The 13,014-nt window shown below is 39.9% G+C and overlaps 1 long non-coding RNA gene and 1 pseudogene across 1 annotated transcript; one reads left to right on the forward strand and one right to left on the reverse strand.

Moving 5' to 3' along the window:
• Positions 1-4,295: 4,295 nt before the first annotated feature.
• On the reverse strand, positions 4,296-4,932 carry LOC134204305 (protein PBDC1-like; annotated as a pseudogene).
• A 5,589-nt stretch (positions 4,933-10,521) lies between these two features.
• LOC134204296 (uncharacterized) lies at positions 10,522-12,694 on the forward strand. Its single transcript, XR_009977826.1, has 3 exons — positions 10,522-10,810; positions 12,107-12,174; positions 12,255-12,694. It is a non-coding gene; the product is annotated as an uncharacterized LOC134204296 (long non-coding RNA).
• Positions 12,695-13,014: the final 320 nt, after the last annotated feature.

Below are 13,014 nucleotides of genomic sequence, written 5' to 3' on the forward strand. Positions count from 1 at the left end.
AAGTTACGTATTGCTTGCGGCAGGAAGACTGGGAACATTCCTAGTGGCAATAATTACATCTTGCGGGTCGAGATACTCATTAGTAAACACTACTGAATTGAGTACGGAACAAATTAGCAATGTCGTTGGTAGTTTGGTTCAGATGAACCGTCAGTCATCGTTGAGGCAATCCAGATTCCTTCGTTGTTCGTTGACGTACCGCCAAAAGCTTTTGGGATTATTCCTGAGACGACTTTGCAAACGATTTTGAAAGGCGTTATAGAGGTGATCGTTGAGTTGCTGATATTCGGAGTTGGCCTTGATATAGCTAGCTTTTGTAGAGTCCGTACGATACTTGCAGTGTTGTCTGAGGGCGCGTTTGACTCTTTTCAGATTTTTAGATGAGTTAGACCAGGCTGGTTTGACCGGTTCTGTGTGGATCTCACGGGAACAAACTGGTCGATGGCGTAAAGTAGTATGTTTGAATGGTCGAAGCAGCTAGGTTGACGTCAGAATCTCGAAGAGCCGTATCCCAGTCAACTTGAGCAAGAAAGGCATTCATCCCGTTAAAATTGGTTGTAAAAGTCATATGAAATGCTTTCAGACGGCTCGTGGAAGTTATGGAGGTTTTATCAGTTGCATCTGGACGGGAGGATGATGTCTGACAATCTTGACGAGCGGTGATGGGGCCTGCATAACCGAACAGCTCCGTGGAGTTCGTTGCTGATGAGCAGGTCAATTCGGTTGTTTCATTTTCCACATCATTCATCTGGTTCAGTCCAGCGTCGCGCGTCAAGCAGCAAACGAGACGTCTGGCCGATCAGGATCTCGATGCAATCGGAAGAGAAATCCGATTTATGGCGCTGCCAATTGATTGTGCTCAGTGAAGTCACCGAGGATAATCATTTTGTCCCTTGGTCCTAATTTGAGACCACCCAGTTAAGCAAGCGAGGTGACTGTCGATCAACTCCGCATCATTGATTCGATCGGAGGGATGTAAAGAACGCAGATGAAGAGAGTGGCATCAGCAGTAGTTACAGCGACCCACAATTGCTCAACCGATGAGTCAAGAGGACTCACTAAGCAAGATTTAGCAGGAGCGAACGGCTAACAGAACACCCCTCCAGTGCTTTTGTTACTGTTAGAAGATGACCATTTCTTGATAAACGGCATGATTCGTCGAAGAGTTGATTTATTATTGTTGTATTATTGTTGAGCCAGGTTTCAGTGAAGGCATAGACGTCGTAGCAGCCATCGCTAATGGCCAAATGATAATCGGCAAGAGAACTATTGATCCCGCCCACGTTCTGGTAGTATATCAAACATTCGAAGATTCTTGAACCGCGCCTATCACTTGAAACATCCGGTAACATGGAGTTGAACTGGCGTGGAGATGGTGTAGCAATACTGGAAATCGGAATGCTTTCAGGTACAGAAGATACTGGTAACATTGTACTTGCGGTTATAGATTTCGAAGACCCGTCTTCCAACCCAGACGCAGGACGGACGGCTGCTGGTCGCTGGCAGCGGAAGCTCGACTGCGCTGAGAGGAATAGGGCCCTTCGCCAGTATCGAAGTGCGTCCCGGTGAACGATTTGACGACTGGGTTGCAGCGGCTTGATGATGAGGTCTAAGTGATGCTGTAGGCACGACATTCGGGTGGATCTGCTAAATCGGGAAACTTTCACGGAGACGAGATGAAGGCTGATCATACTTGCGAAAGGGTGTCCGGAAGACCTCGTCTCCCAACTCAACACGCAGGGCGACGCCGGTCGCTGGGAGGAATGGCTCGATGCGTGAGTGGAAAGAGGCTTCCTCACAGCTGGGTCAAAAGTGTCCCGGATGAGAACTAGATGAATGCATAGCAGAGACTTGACGTTGCGGTGGAGAAATGGTTTTGATTCTTGTAATTGCGCGATCCTGCGTTCGATGAAACTCGGACTCAAGTCCGAATGGATGTTAGCAGAGATAACAGAAATTTGGCTTGGCAATGACGAAGTTTGAAGTAATTGTAGGCGACCTACCAGCAGAGTTGAGAGTTGATCGATGATGCTGAAATTTGGATGGCATCAGGCGATGAATGTCGATAAGAGATATACTTGCCTTGAATACAAGTTGAGTCCCCTAATCCGCCTCTAAACTCAGGGCCAGGACGACTATGAACGCTGGCTGCAGTAGCGCGACTGAGTAGAGGAACTGAGGACTCCCAAAATGCTTTTGTCGGTGCGTCCTGGTGGAAAGGTCACGTGTATCGTGGCTGCGAATTTAGCTCATTGGTTCCGGTTCAGAAGTAGGTGTCGACATGGGAAGATTCCGCCAACAGAAGAAACCGTGACGGTTGGAGTATTTAGCAGCGGCTCTACATGTTTTTGAGCTGATATCCTCGAATTCTCGAAATAGAAGACCCATAGGCCATTCGCATTAGTGCGACTTCACGGAACTTGGATCAATCCCAACTTTAAAAGATAGTACATCTTTAATGTCAAGACCCTTTCATAGACCCTTTCAGTTAATTGCATATTATTCGGCAACTCGCCAGAAAATCATGTTTCGAAATGGACAAATTGATATGAAATTGAAGAACTACGTGTCTTGAGGGACTTGAACCCTCAACATACTTTCTAGATAGGCGTGATAACCCCTACACAAAAGGCACTTAAAGGTCAAGCTTGGGAAAAGCCATAGAGGAATAGAGTGTAAGTGGCGGTTGAAAGTTCGAGTCCCTCCACGTACATTATTTTTCGCAAATTTCATCAATTTGTCCAATTTGAAACATGTGCCTAGATATTTTAAAAAATAGACCCTTTGTTTATGAATTTTGGAAACAAAGACAATGCATGAATTCCGACTTTTAAAGAAAAATTTCTTCCAGCTCTGAACTTATTTTGAAGTTTATAGAAGCAAAACGGCTCGACAAAACGCCATTTTGGTAGATTGTATTTTCCTGATAAGAAAGCGTTACCTAGAAAAAGCATCCTCTAATCGAAAGAAAGAGAGAGGCGTCTGATGTTCTTATTTCATAAAAAGGACTCGACACGAGCTCTCCGGAAAATCATAACTTTGTAAGCTTGACGCTTAGATTGAACACACGATTGAATAAAGAAATATAGAAACACTCAGTCAACCTCTCATTCCTAATAAAGAGTCGTGCGTTGTCCAGTACGTCGAAGTAAAAAGGCATATCTAAATGTGAGTTTTTATTCCGAGGAATAGACTAACTCAACAATCAATAAACATGTATTTTTTTATGGAGGAGCGATCACATTGGAATTAGGAAGTGAGTTTCTGTATTCCAGGTCGAGATTCTAAACCTTATGAGAGACCAAGTAAGGAAAGATGAAAAGTGTTTGCTTTGACTTACGTGGACTATTATAATAAGCCCTTGAAAATTGGCTAAGTATCGAAATTCAAGTTACTCGCTACTTTTTGGCGTGAAAACCAATGAAAACCATATACAGAATCAAGGGCGTACATTCTAAAGCTCACGTGAGATTCAAGATGAAGAACGCAAACCCATCGAAGATGCTCTTGGATTACGACTATGAGGCCAGAACCGCTGACAACAACCTCTACTTGAGTCTAATCAGTGATTTATACATCGCCGTCTACACTAAGATAGCGTGTCAGATGGCCTGGGCGTCAAGCTTTCCTAATCAACAAGATTGTACTTGCTACCTCAACGCCAATTTGCAACTTGGGTCATCAGACGCTCATCTTATACATTATCGATATCTACATAGTTACGAAATCTGATTCGCTGAAGCGAACGAGCAGCTATGGTTCAACGATATCGATGTGGCAACAGATCTAGTCCAACACAAAGTTAAAAGAGGCAATTAATGTTCATGGAAAAATCAAACAATATGGTTTCAACTAGGACTACATCATCATACTACATTAACTTTAGATTGTAAAACCAAACCTGCGGTGAGAAATAAAGCATTTTGCACCGATATTTAATCGAAAAATAGTACTAAATCATATATTCCTAATGAATAATCATTCCTTTCCTTACGATCTTTCAGTTCATCATCAGGATGAAGGAATACGAACGCGAGAAGCGATTGCTCCCCAGAAAGCAGAGAATCGAAAGAAGCAAGAAAAGAACTGCTCGCTTAGCGTGTCCTGCCCTTTATCGAATTTATGTTGAATGTAAGAGGCAAAAAATAGCAACTGCAACAATTTTTCAAATCTTCAACGATTGTTCTATCAAGCGTGAATATCCTAAACGAAAAAACATCGTTCAAGCAGTAAACGTAGAATACCCATACAGAAGCGGCTGAGTAGGGCTGTCATCATCCAAAGTCCCTGCCATTTCAAACACTCCAATCTAAATAAATAGCGTAAATCGAACATCTATTCCTCCTTTTGCTGCGACTCTTGAACTTCTTCATAATGCAGTCGTTGTGTCCCTCTGGTTTCGCGCAATTTCAATCGCCCAGAATTGGATCCTAACCACCAGGATGGCATTCTCCGGTGAAACTCTCCTCAGCGCTGGCTCGCAACAACGTCCCGTAACTGTAGTCCTCCAGTCGGTTGAACTTCTCCATGTAGGCTCGCCACTTGGCCTTACCATCCAGACTCTTGAGCTCGTTCTCGTCCACGACGGCTACGTTCATGTCGGGGAATTGCTTCCGGAATTCTTCGTAAATTTCGTTGTCGTACGGCGTAAGATGTAGCAGACGCGGATCAACGCTGCACAGTAGATTGAAATGCACCTCTGCGTGCTCGACGGCTTTCATGGCCCACAGCTCCTCCACCATGCCATCGTTGACGAATTCATCTGCCGGTCGCGATAGGACGTCCATTGTGAAATTAATTATTCTCTACAAATGTCACGGCTTAAATCAATCAATGTTGTAAACGAGAATGTTTTTAGAGTGATCATAGATGAATGAAAATGAAAATTAAGTTTTAACAAAACCTCGTTTTATACTAAGGACACACCTGTGGTACTTGTACCATGGTACAAGAGGACAAGAAAATTATTCCAAGACTATCTTTGATAAAGACAATAATCGATACGGTACTCATTTCAAGATTCTTGTACCATGGTACTTATACCACCAATGTGTCATTAGTATTAGCTCACGTAGCACGAGTTGGTCGTGTTTTTGTTCACCATTGTTTGTTTTTACTTTTTATTCGTAGCCTTCGTTACGCCCGGACGAACAACGCGTCCTTGCGCAAAAAATATGGAGCCATATTGGCAGGGATGCCAGTTAGGTTCTGCAGCGACGTTGGTCCGATTCGTGAATCAAAATCGAATTAAATTTAAAAGTGACAGTTCAAAAATTTTCAAACACACGGTATACCTATAGGGTCTGTCTCATTTGGAGAATTAAACTGAAATTAAACTTAAAAGTGACATTTCAATAATTATCAAATAACCCTGATTCAATATCTGTCAAAAGTAATCGTGCTCTGCGAGCAGGGTTATTTGGAAATTTTTGAACTGTCACTTTTGAGTTTAATTCGATTTTGATTCACGAATCGGACCAAAGCCTGAGTGTATATATCAACATAAGTGCTGTCCATTGAGCAGCTCGAAATAGCTTGAAGTTGTTCCCGCTCATTTCATTACAAAACCATGTCAATGCGATACGCCCATAAATACGTAAATGGTTATATTATAACAGCAGATAAAGATTAATTGAAAAACTATTCGAAATCTTCAAAATTTCTGCTAAAACAAAAATCGCGCCGTTTACTCGCATTACCGGCAACACGTCTGGTTTTTAAGCCATTTCTAGACCAACATTTGAAAAGGGCGTAACAGCCAAAATTTAATCCTTCTGATCCTTCTTCTACATATATAGCTATATATGTGGACAAAGAATCAGAAGGAATAAATTTTGGCTGTTACGCCCTTTTCAAATGTTGGTCTAGATTTGCTCAAAGCTTGTAACACTATCGGATTTGTTTAGATTTGTTAGCCAGAGTAGTTCTGCTATGCGATATATCAAAAACCTAATAAGAATATACATTTTGAAATAACTTGAAGCTAGTTTTCTAAATAAACAATATAAAGTGAACGACCTAAAAACCAAAGCAAACATTCCGCATGGTAGTTAAGGGCGCCATCAAAGGACTTAAAAACCACTATGGTTCAAATGGTTAATGAGACGTTCACTCAAAATAGCAATAAATGTGTTTCTTAAGAGATATTAAGTACGGAGTTTTACCTATACGATAAAGAATCATTTACAAAGCAATCGTTTACGTAAGAAAATGAAAAATCGTGGTTTTGGTTTATAAGCCGTAATCATATGTTACGCGAGATTTTCATTTAAAAAAAAAGTGAAGTGCTGCAGACTGGATTCGAACCATGGACGTCGGGGTCGGGAGGCCGGTATGTAGACCACACGCCCATCGACGCTTGGGTATTCGAAGAGGTAACTGCGTATAAGAAGCACTGATGGTGGAATAATCAGTCGAATATTCATAAGGCGCCGGTTATGAATTTCGATAGTCCAGTTCGCTGAGTGTAGATGTAAATACAACCCAAGTAACCGTAAGCATTATAATGCTGCTTTAATTCAGCTATATAACTGCACGTAATGCTACCCGTTTAATGTTTATCAGCTTTGAGTGCATAGATACAATGCTTATATAATGCCGGAAAAGGCGAATTAGCATGCTACTATAATGCACAGACGAAAGCTCAATTGCTGCATTAGTGATGCTAATATAGGGTTAAGAGAGAAACGTCAGATTTTTTCGCTCATTATTTCGAGCGAATTTTTCGCGCACTTTTAAAGAGCTTTTGCGGGCAGCTGATCAGCTGCCTATAATGAACAACTTCCGAATCACCACGAATAAGAGGAATTGAAGCAAAACAAAAAAAATATTTTTGCCACCATTATTTGTTGGTGATTTAAGTTATTTAAGGCCGGTCGCAATGCTGTTGGGTTTTGTATGGCGTGTTTGGAAATCAAACTGAAACTGAAACTACCGTGGACCCCCGGTAATATGACCGCTTTTAATCTGAACACTTTTTAATTTGAACCCCGTTCATTTGAACATCGTTCAAATTAAAAATGGTTCAAACGTCATTTAACACGTGGAATCGAGGAAAGAAAAATGGAACATCGTGAAATGGAATGCAGAATCAAAACAAACCAGCCAAGAGAGCAGCCAGAAACCAGTTTTTCTGATGCAAATAGAGTAACCAGAAGTTCAAATTAAAAATGAACCCCGTTAATTTGAATGAGGTATCGTTCAAATTATCGGGGGTCCACGGTACCAGTTTGCAACGCAGAGTTGTAATTTTATTTTTCGAGCACTTTTTGAAACTGATTTACAACTGCTCGACTGGTTTGTTGTAAATATGAGCTGATTTGAAACTGGAATGAAACTGAGTTTCAAATTCATTTAATAGTGTTTGTGTGTGTTAGATGATAGACAAACTCCTTATTGAGATTCTCACGTCCGAATGTGTGAGTGGCGATAAAAGGAAAACAAACACTCCTAGATAGTGCAACTCAGCAAAGATTGGGTGAAAATGAGTATATTTCCATATATTTTTTGACTCTTTTGAAATCATTGTGATGACCCGATCACTTTTGAGGTTATGAGCAGAAGGAAAATAAACATGTTTTTACACATGACGAATTGCACATTAGTGTGCGAGCGCTAAACGTCACTCATCTCTATTGTTCGTATGCGAGGTAAAAACTACACACTTATCTCATTTCACCGTATTCGGTAAATTTTACCGAAATCTCAACAGCAGAACTGTTCGGTAATTTATTTTACAGATTTTTTGTAATTTTTTCCATTGCTCAACTGTCAAAACCACCGAAAATCAGTTAAATTATTTACCGAACAGTTCTGCTGTTGAGATTTCGGTAAAATTTTACCGAATTCGGCGGTTTATTTTAAGTGTGTACCGCGAAAAATGTTAAGCTATCAGTACACTGTTTGTCATAATGACAAATATTTGTCATGTCAGCCTGATATCCATGTCGATTTCTAATCGGTTTGATAGATGTCCGGATCAACTTGACAAATATTTGTTATTATGACAAACAGTGGACTGCGGGCTTTAGTTTGTTTTGTTTTGGATTTTTGGAAAAATAAACCCAAGTTTTATTTTGTTTACAACTGTGCGTTGCGGGCACCAAGTTGTAGTTTTATTTTGACAGCTATAAATTTTATAACATCAAGCAGTACCAAACTGAAACTGCAACTTTAGCATTGGGACCGGCTTTATAAATAAGTATTATTTAGCAAGTTAGACCGATGATATTGTGTTTTGCTAATTTTCGAATGTCCTAATTTTTGCTAATTTGTAACCGTTTGGTTCCAATTGTATCTTGCTGGCTCCACCGCAAGTCCAAAATTCATATCACACCCTAATGAAACAAACTGACAGCATCAGAAATTGAGTGCCGCTTTCGCGTGTCGTCTGACAAGTGAAACACTCATGGCTCCTCTCTTATTCATTCCTTTCGTGACAACACTCATTTACAGTGGTGTGAATGCTCTGTCAAAACAACTGTTTGTCAGAATGATGTCAAGCTCGACACATACACTGAGATGAAATCACCGTTATATTTTATGTGCGCGAATCATATAAAAAAGATTTGACCTGAGTTATCATGACTTTATGTGCAGCATTTGAAATGTATTTAGCAACAAGGATTTTTAATAGCTAACTATGTAAAATTTAAAAGTAAAATATTTACATGCCATTGAACCTGCTAATGAATTTTATGTGCAATGATCGATAGTTGATAATTATTAATACCTGCACATAAAACTCATTAGCGAACTATAATAAACATTTTTTTTGATCGAATGTTTGTGATTGATGTTGAGGTTGGAGTTGGATGAAGCTTTTCGCTGGTGAAAAAATGTGAGCAAATTCTGTTTAACATTCTGAATATTTTCTAATCCGTTTTCATTTTCCAGATTCACTCCCATTCGTGTTTTTGAACATGTGTGAACCATAAATTTCCAGTTAACCCGGATCAGTACCGATTATCGATAGAAAAAGTAACACTTCAAACTGGAAAATGGATCTCCGGAAAACGCCTGTGAATCAACTTCAAGGTCAACTCCATGGAGCCCCGCTATCGAAGAGAGGGTACCCGTTTCATCACTGATCTCTATGGGCTTGGATCAAAGCACGGTGGCAACCAACGTTTTCTATTTTCATCGAGTTTACATGGTTCATTCCTTAATTCCGGTATGTGACCGCTCGTTGTGACCTGTTTCTACTCAGTAAAGTGAAGGAGATACGGAAGAAGTGCCGCTATATTGCGAAGCTTTTGGAGATGGTTCCGAAAGCGTGGAACTATTCACTGACAATCGTTTCGCTGCCGTGGGAATCAGAAACTATCATCGTGGCTGAGAAGTAAGTTATGAAAACTCACGGTTGCCAATTAAACCGGGAAGCACCCCGACTGGGAGAGGTGAAACATGTTTGTGCAGGACGTGACACTGGAAATTGTAGAGGAGAAATTATTCGTCATTAGGTGCTGGTGCTGGAAATGCCGAGTCGCTTTTGGACAGTTTGCCGCAGTTGCCTCCGAGCAAATCATTGCCATCAATGAAACGCGCCATCATTACATCAGTATCGAGAAAAAGTTAGCCGAAAATCAATAACCCCCATCGAAAACATCGATTCCTCCGACATCTTTTGAAATGGAAGCAAATGCGTTACCGGAACACACCACCATATGGATAGTTCATTTCACGGTGGAAGTAACGGCAGCTGACCCGTCTAGGCTTCATATCTTAAGACGCACAAATGATTCTTTAGCGCACGTTTTAACAGTTTTTCCATGTTTTTCATTGTGTGTGGCTGTTTATATTGCCACCTACGCAACCGCAGCCTTAACTATACGGTATAGTTCCTCCTTCTGGGCCAATTCCTTCTCCGCTCTGGCAACATTACTCACATCCGCACTCAAATAGTGAATACAATTTTTCAAGCAGCAAATAAAAATAAACCATTATTTGAATACAATTTGCTTTTTGTCTTTTTTGAAGATTTTATTTTATAATAAAAAAAGAAAACAATGCATTTGGTCTATAAAGCAAACCGCATGAATAATATTTGCAGCTGCATTTAAAATATATTGGAAAAGCACATTATAGTATATTTGATATGCATTCATTTTATATGTACGTTGCACATAGAATTAAAGAGTCTCCAAATTTTCAAATTTTATGTGCAAGATTAATAGAAACTATTTGCAAAGCTTGATTGCAAATATCTATGTGCGTTGCACATAAAATTTAGATGGTAATTGAGCTCAGTGTAGATTACGCCAGTGTGGCGCACGGATGTACATTTAAGGTATTGTAGATCCAGTTGAAAACCGAACTGAGCTCTCGCGACAATCGCCTTTTGTCCCATTTCCGAATGTCGCAACTGCATTGTGAGTAGTGCGCATCTATGCCATAGCCGTGCGCCATCATGCGCACCACTCGCGATGCAGTTGCGACATACGGAAATGGGAGAAAATGCGATTGTCGCGAGAGCTCAGTTCGGTTTTCAACTGGATCTACAATAAGGAGCATAATGTTGACTGTATAATTTAATATTTGTTATTAAATTAGCAATCCGTCCTTACAAATCTAGAGTATAAATACTCAGCCATTTCTAGAAAAGCTCCTTTCCTGTTTCTACCAGTGGACGATCTAGAAGTGCGCGTCGTGTCTAGAATTTAAAAAGTATTAAAATTGTGATTAGCTAAAGAGTGTTTAAAACTTATTAATTATTGTGTTGTTTCTTTTCATAAAAACTTAGAGGCTTAAAACTAATAGTACGGGCAATAGTACGGAAGAAGTTTGTGAATAACGAGAACAAAATAGTACGGTTGGTGTTTGTCAGAATTTGCAAAAACTACCCAAGTAACCATTAAGCCGTAAAAATCGACATTTTTTCGGTTCTATAGTCGCATTAAAAACCTGCTAACAGTGCTACACTACTAAAAATCCACACATATTTATTGGCAAAAATCCATAGATTTAACTTATAATTTATATTAGCGCACACATAACCCTTCTCCACGCGAACTACTAATAAAATATATATCCAAATAAAGTGTATGTGTGATGTCGAATTAGCAATTATTTAATTTATGTGTTGTTCTATATCGATTATATTAGGGTGGCGCTATTGCAAAAAATTATAACGGCGACACATATATCTTATATAGATATTTTTGGCAGTGTAATAAGACTTAAATTATGCATCAGTGCTGCTCAAAAGCCGCTTTTGGCGAATTATTTGGCCGATATAGTGCTTGCCCCCCTCAATTTTTCCACGCCCATGCCAAAATGTCAAAATTTTTAGACGAGTTGGAACGGAACGAAAAAAAAAATGAAATGGAAAATATTTATTTACATTTTAATGTGTTCTTTCTCTTTTCTTCCCTTTGGTGATTCAATGATTTTTTTGCCAATTAAATTTAACTCTGGGCTTGAACTTGAACTGGTGTTTGTTGCTTTTGATTTAGGTTGGTCGCATAGTTTACCATCTGATCCATCACGGATCTGTTTGGATATATTGTTGGGAAGGGATAAAAAGCAGAAGGATGTCATCTGCCTCTGTATCGAGGGCGAGAAGCATTGAAAATGATACAATCTGCAGTTATTTATAGACGGAATTTTTTTACATTCAAGAAACCCATCTGAAAAGTATCTTTCAGGTGAATATTAATAAATACCTAGATTGCCGTAGAATAAATTCACTGATCATGAAATATTAATCTGGCAGACTGGCATTTTGCATGCAATGTGATGCAGATATTATTATCATTATCATACACGACAGATTGACAAAATAATATTTCCAATGCGAGTAAAAGAGACAGGTTATAAAATTCTAGGTGCTATTGTTATTGATTTTACCCAAACGTCACAGATAGTAGCTCTAAATTGGTAATAATAATTCCCTTATTCGGCTTGAATCCACAGGGCTTATATCGGAGCGTTGTATACCGATATACGGCTTCTTTTACTGCTTGAAGTTTATACTGCTAATTAGCACTTGAAAATTATATATAAAGCTTTTAGGCACTGAAATGTTGTTATATGGTTTAAATAAGGCTTATTAAAGTGCTTAATGGTTACCTGGGTATTGTTACAATTTACTTTTATTGTTGTATAGTTTGCTCGAAATCGGATCGGAAATGTATAATCCGAAGTGTCTGTAAATTAAGAATATCCAAGAGAAAGGTAATTTGAATAGCAGATGTATTGCTGTGTGAAGTGATAGACAAGATGGCGTCATGGTAGGGTACTAATCATGTGGTTAGGTCCAGAAACGGGCCTTTCTCTTTTCTATATGTTCTCGGAACAAGTTCCGACTATTCCTCAGGACTTCCGAGAAGCCACAGCCCGATACGCTACGAACATCGTCCCGAAAAGTTAATGGTGAGCAGGAAAGTATTGAACCATCCGTCAATCTGGTTTATACCCCCCCCCCCCCCCCAACTGCTGGGATCAGCATGCGCTTCAGACCACCAACAATGTCTGGATGTGCCTATTACCGACTCGAACCACCATCGAACATCATCCGTCAGGTGCTATTCGCCACCGGAATGCACCGCAACGCCATCTACAAGCGACAGTCATCTGCAAGCTACCACGGATCCGGATCCCAACGATAAACAACCGCAAGTACCCTAAGTGACGTCAGAGTAGGAGAGGTGTGTCCAAAATGGACGAATAAATAGTTGTTAAGAAAAACTTTGTGGTAGCGACTCCTTTTTTTATGAAAGCGCAGCCCTTTATTATTAGGTTTTCACTCTTCTTTGTTTGTGTTCGTTTTCCGTGTTCGCAAAGGAACGTCCAGGCCTCGTCTTCCTCTGGTTAACAGAAATTTGTTTTTCACTCGCAACGAGCATTTTGCTCGCAGAAAGTAACAACTGTCAAAAATTTGCCTGTCTGACTACACTGAAAGTGATTGCATGCAAACAAATGACAACTCGTAAGCAAACGCTCGCTTGCAATGTGTGACTGCTAAGCGTTAAAAATTTTCAACTCGCAGAAACGAAATTGCGCTTGCTAGTGCAG

This window comes from Armigeres subalbatus, unplaced genomic scaffold (assembly GCF_024139115.2).
Source record: "Armigeres subalbatus isolate Guangzhou_Male unplaced genomic scaffold, GZ_Asu_2 Contig515, whole genome shotgun sequence".
In the NCBI taxonomy this organism is placed as follows: Eukaryota; Metazoa; Arthropoda; class Insecta; order Diptera; family Culicidae; genus Armigeres; species Armigeres subalbatus.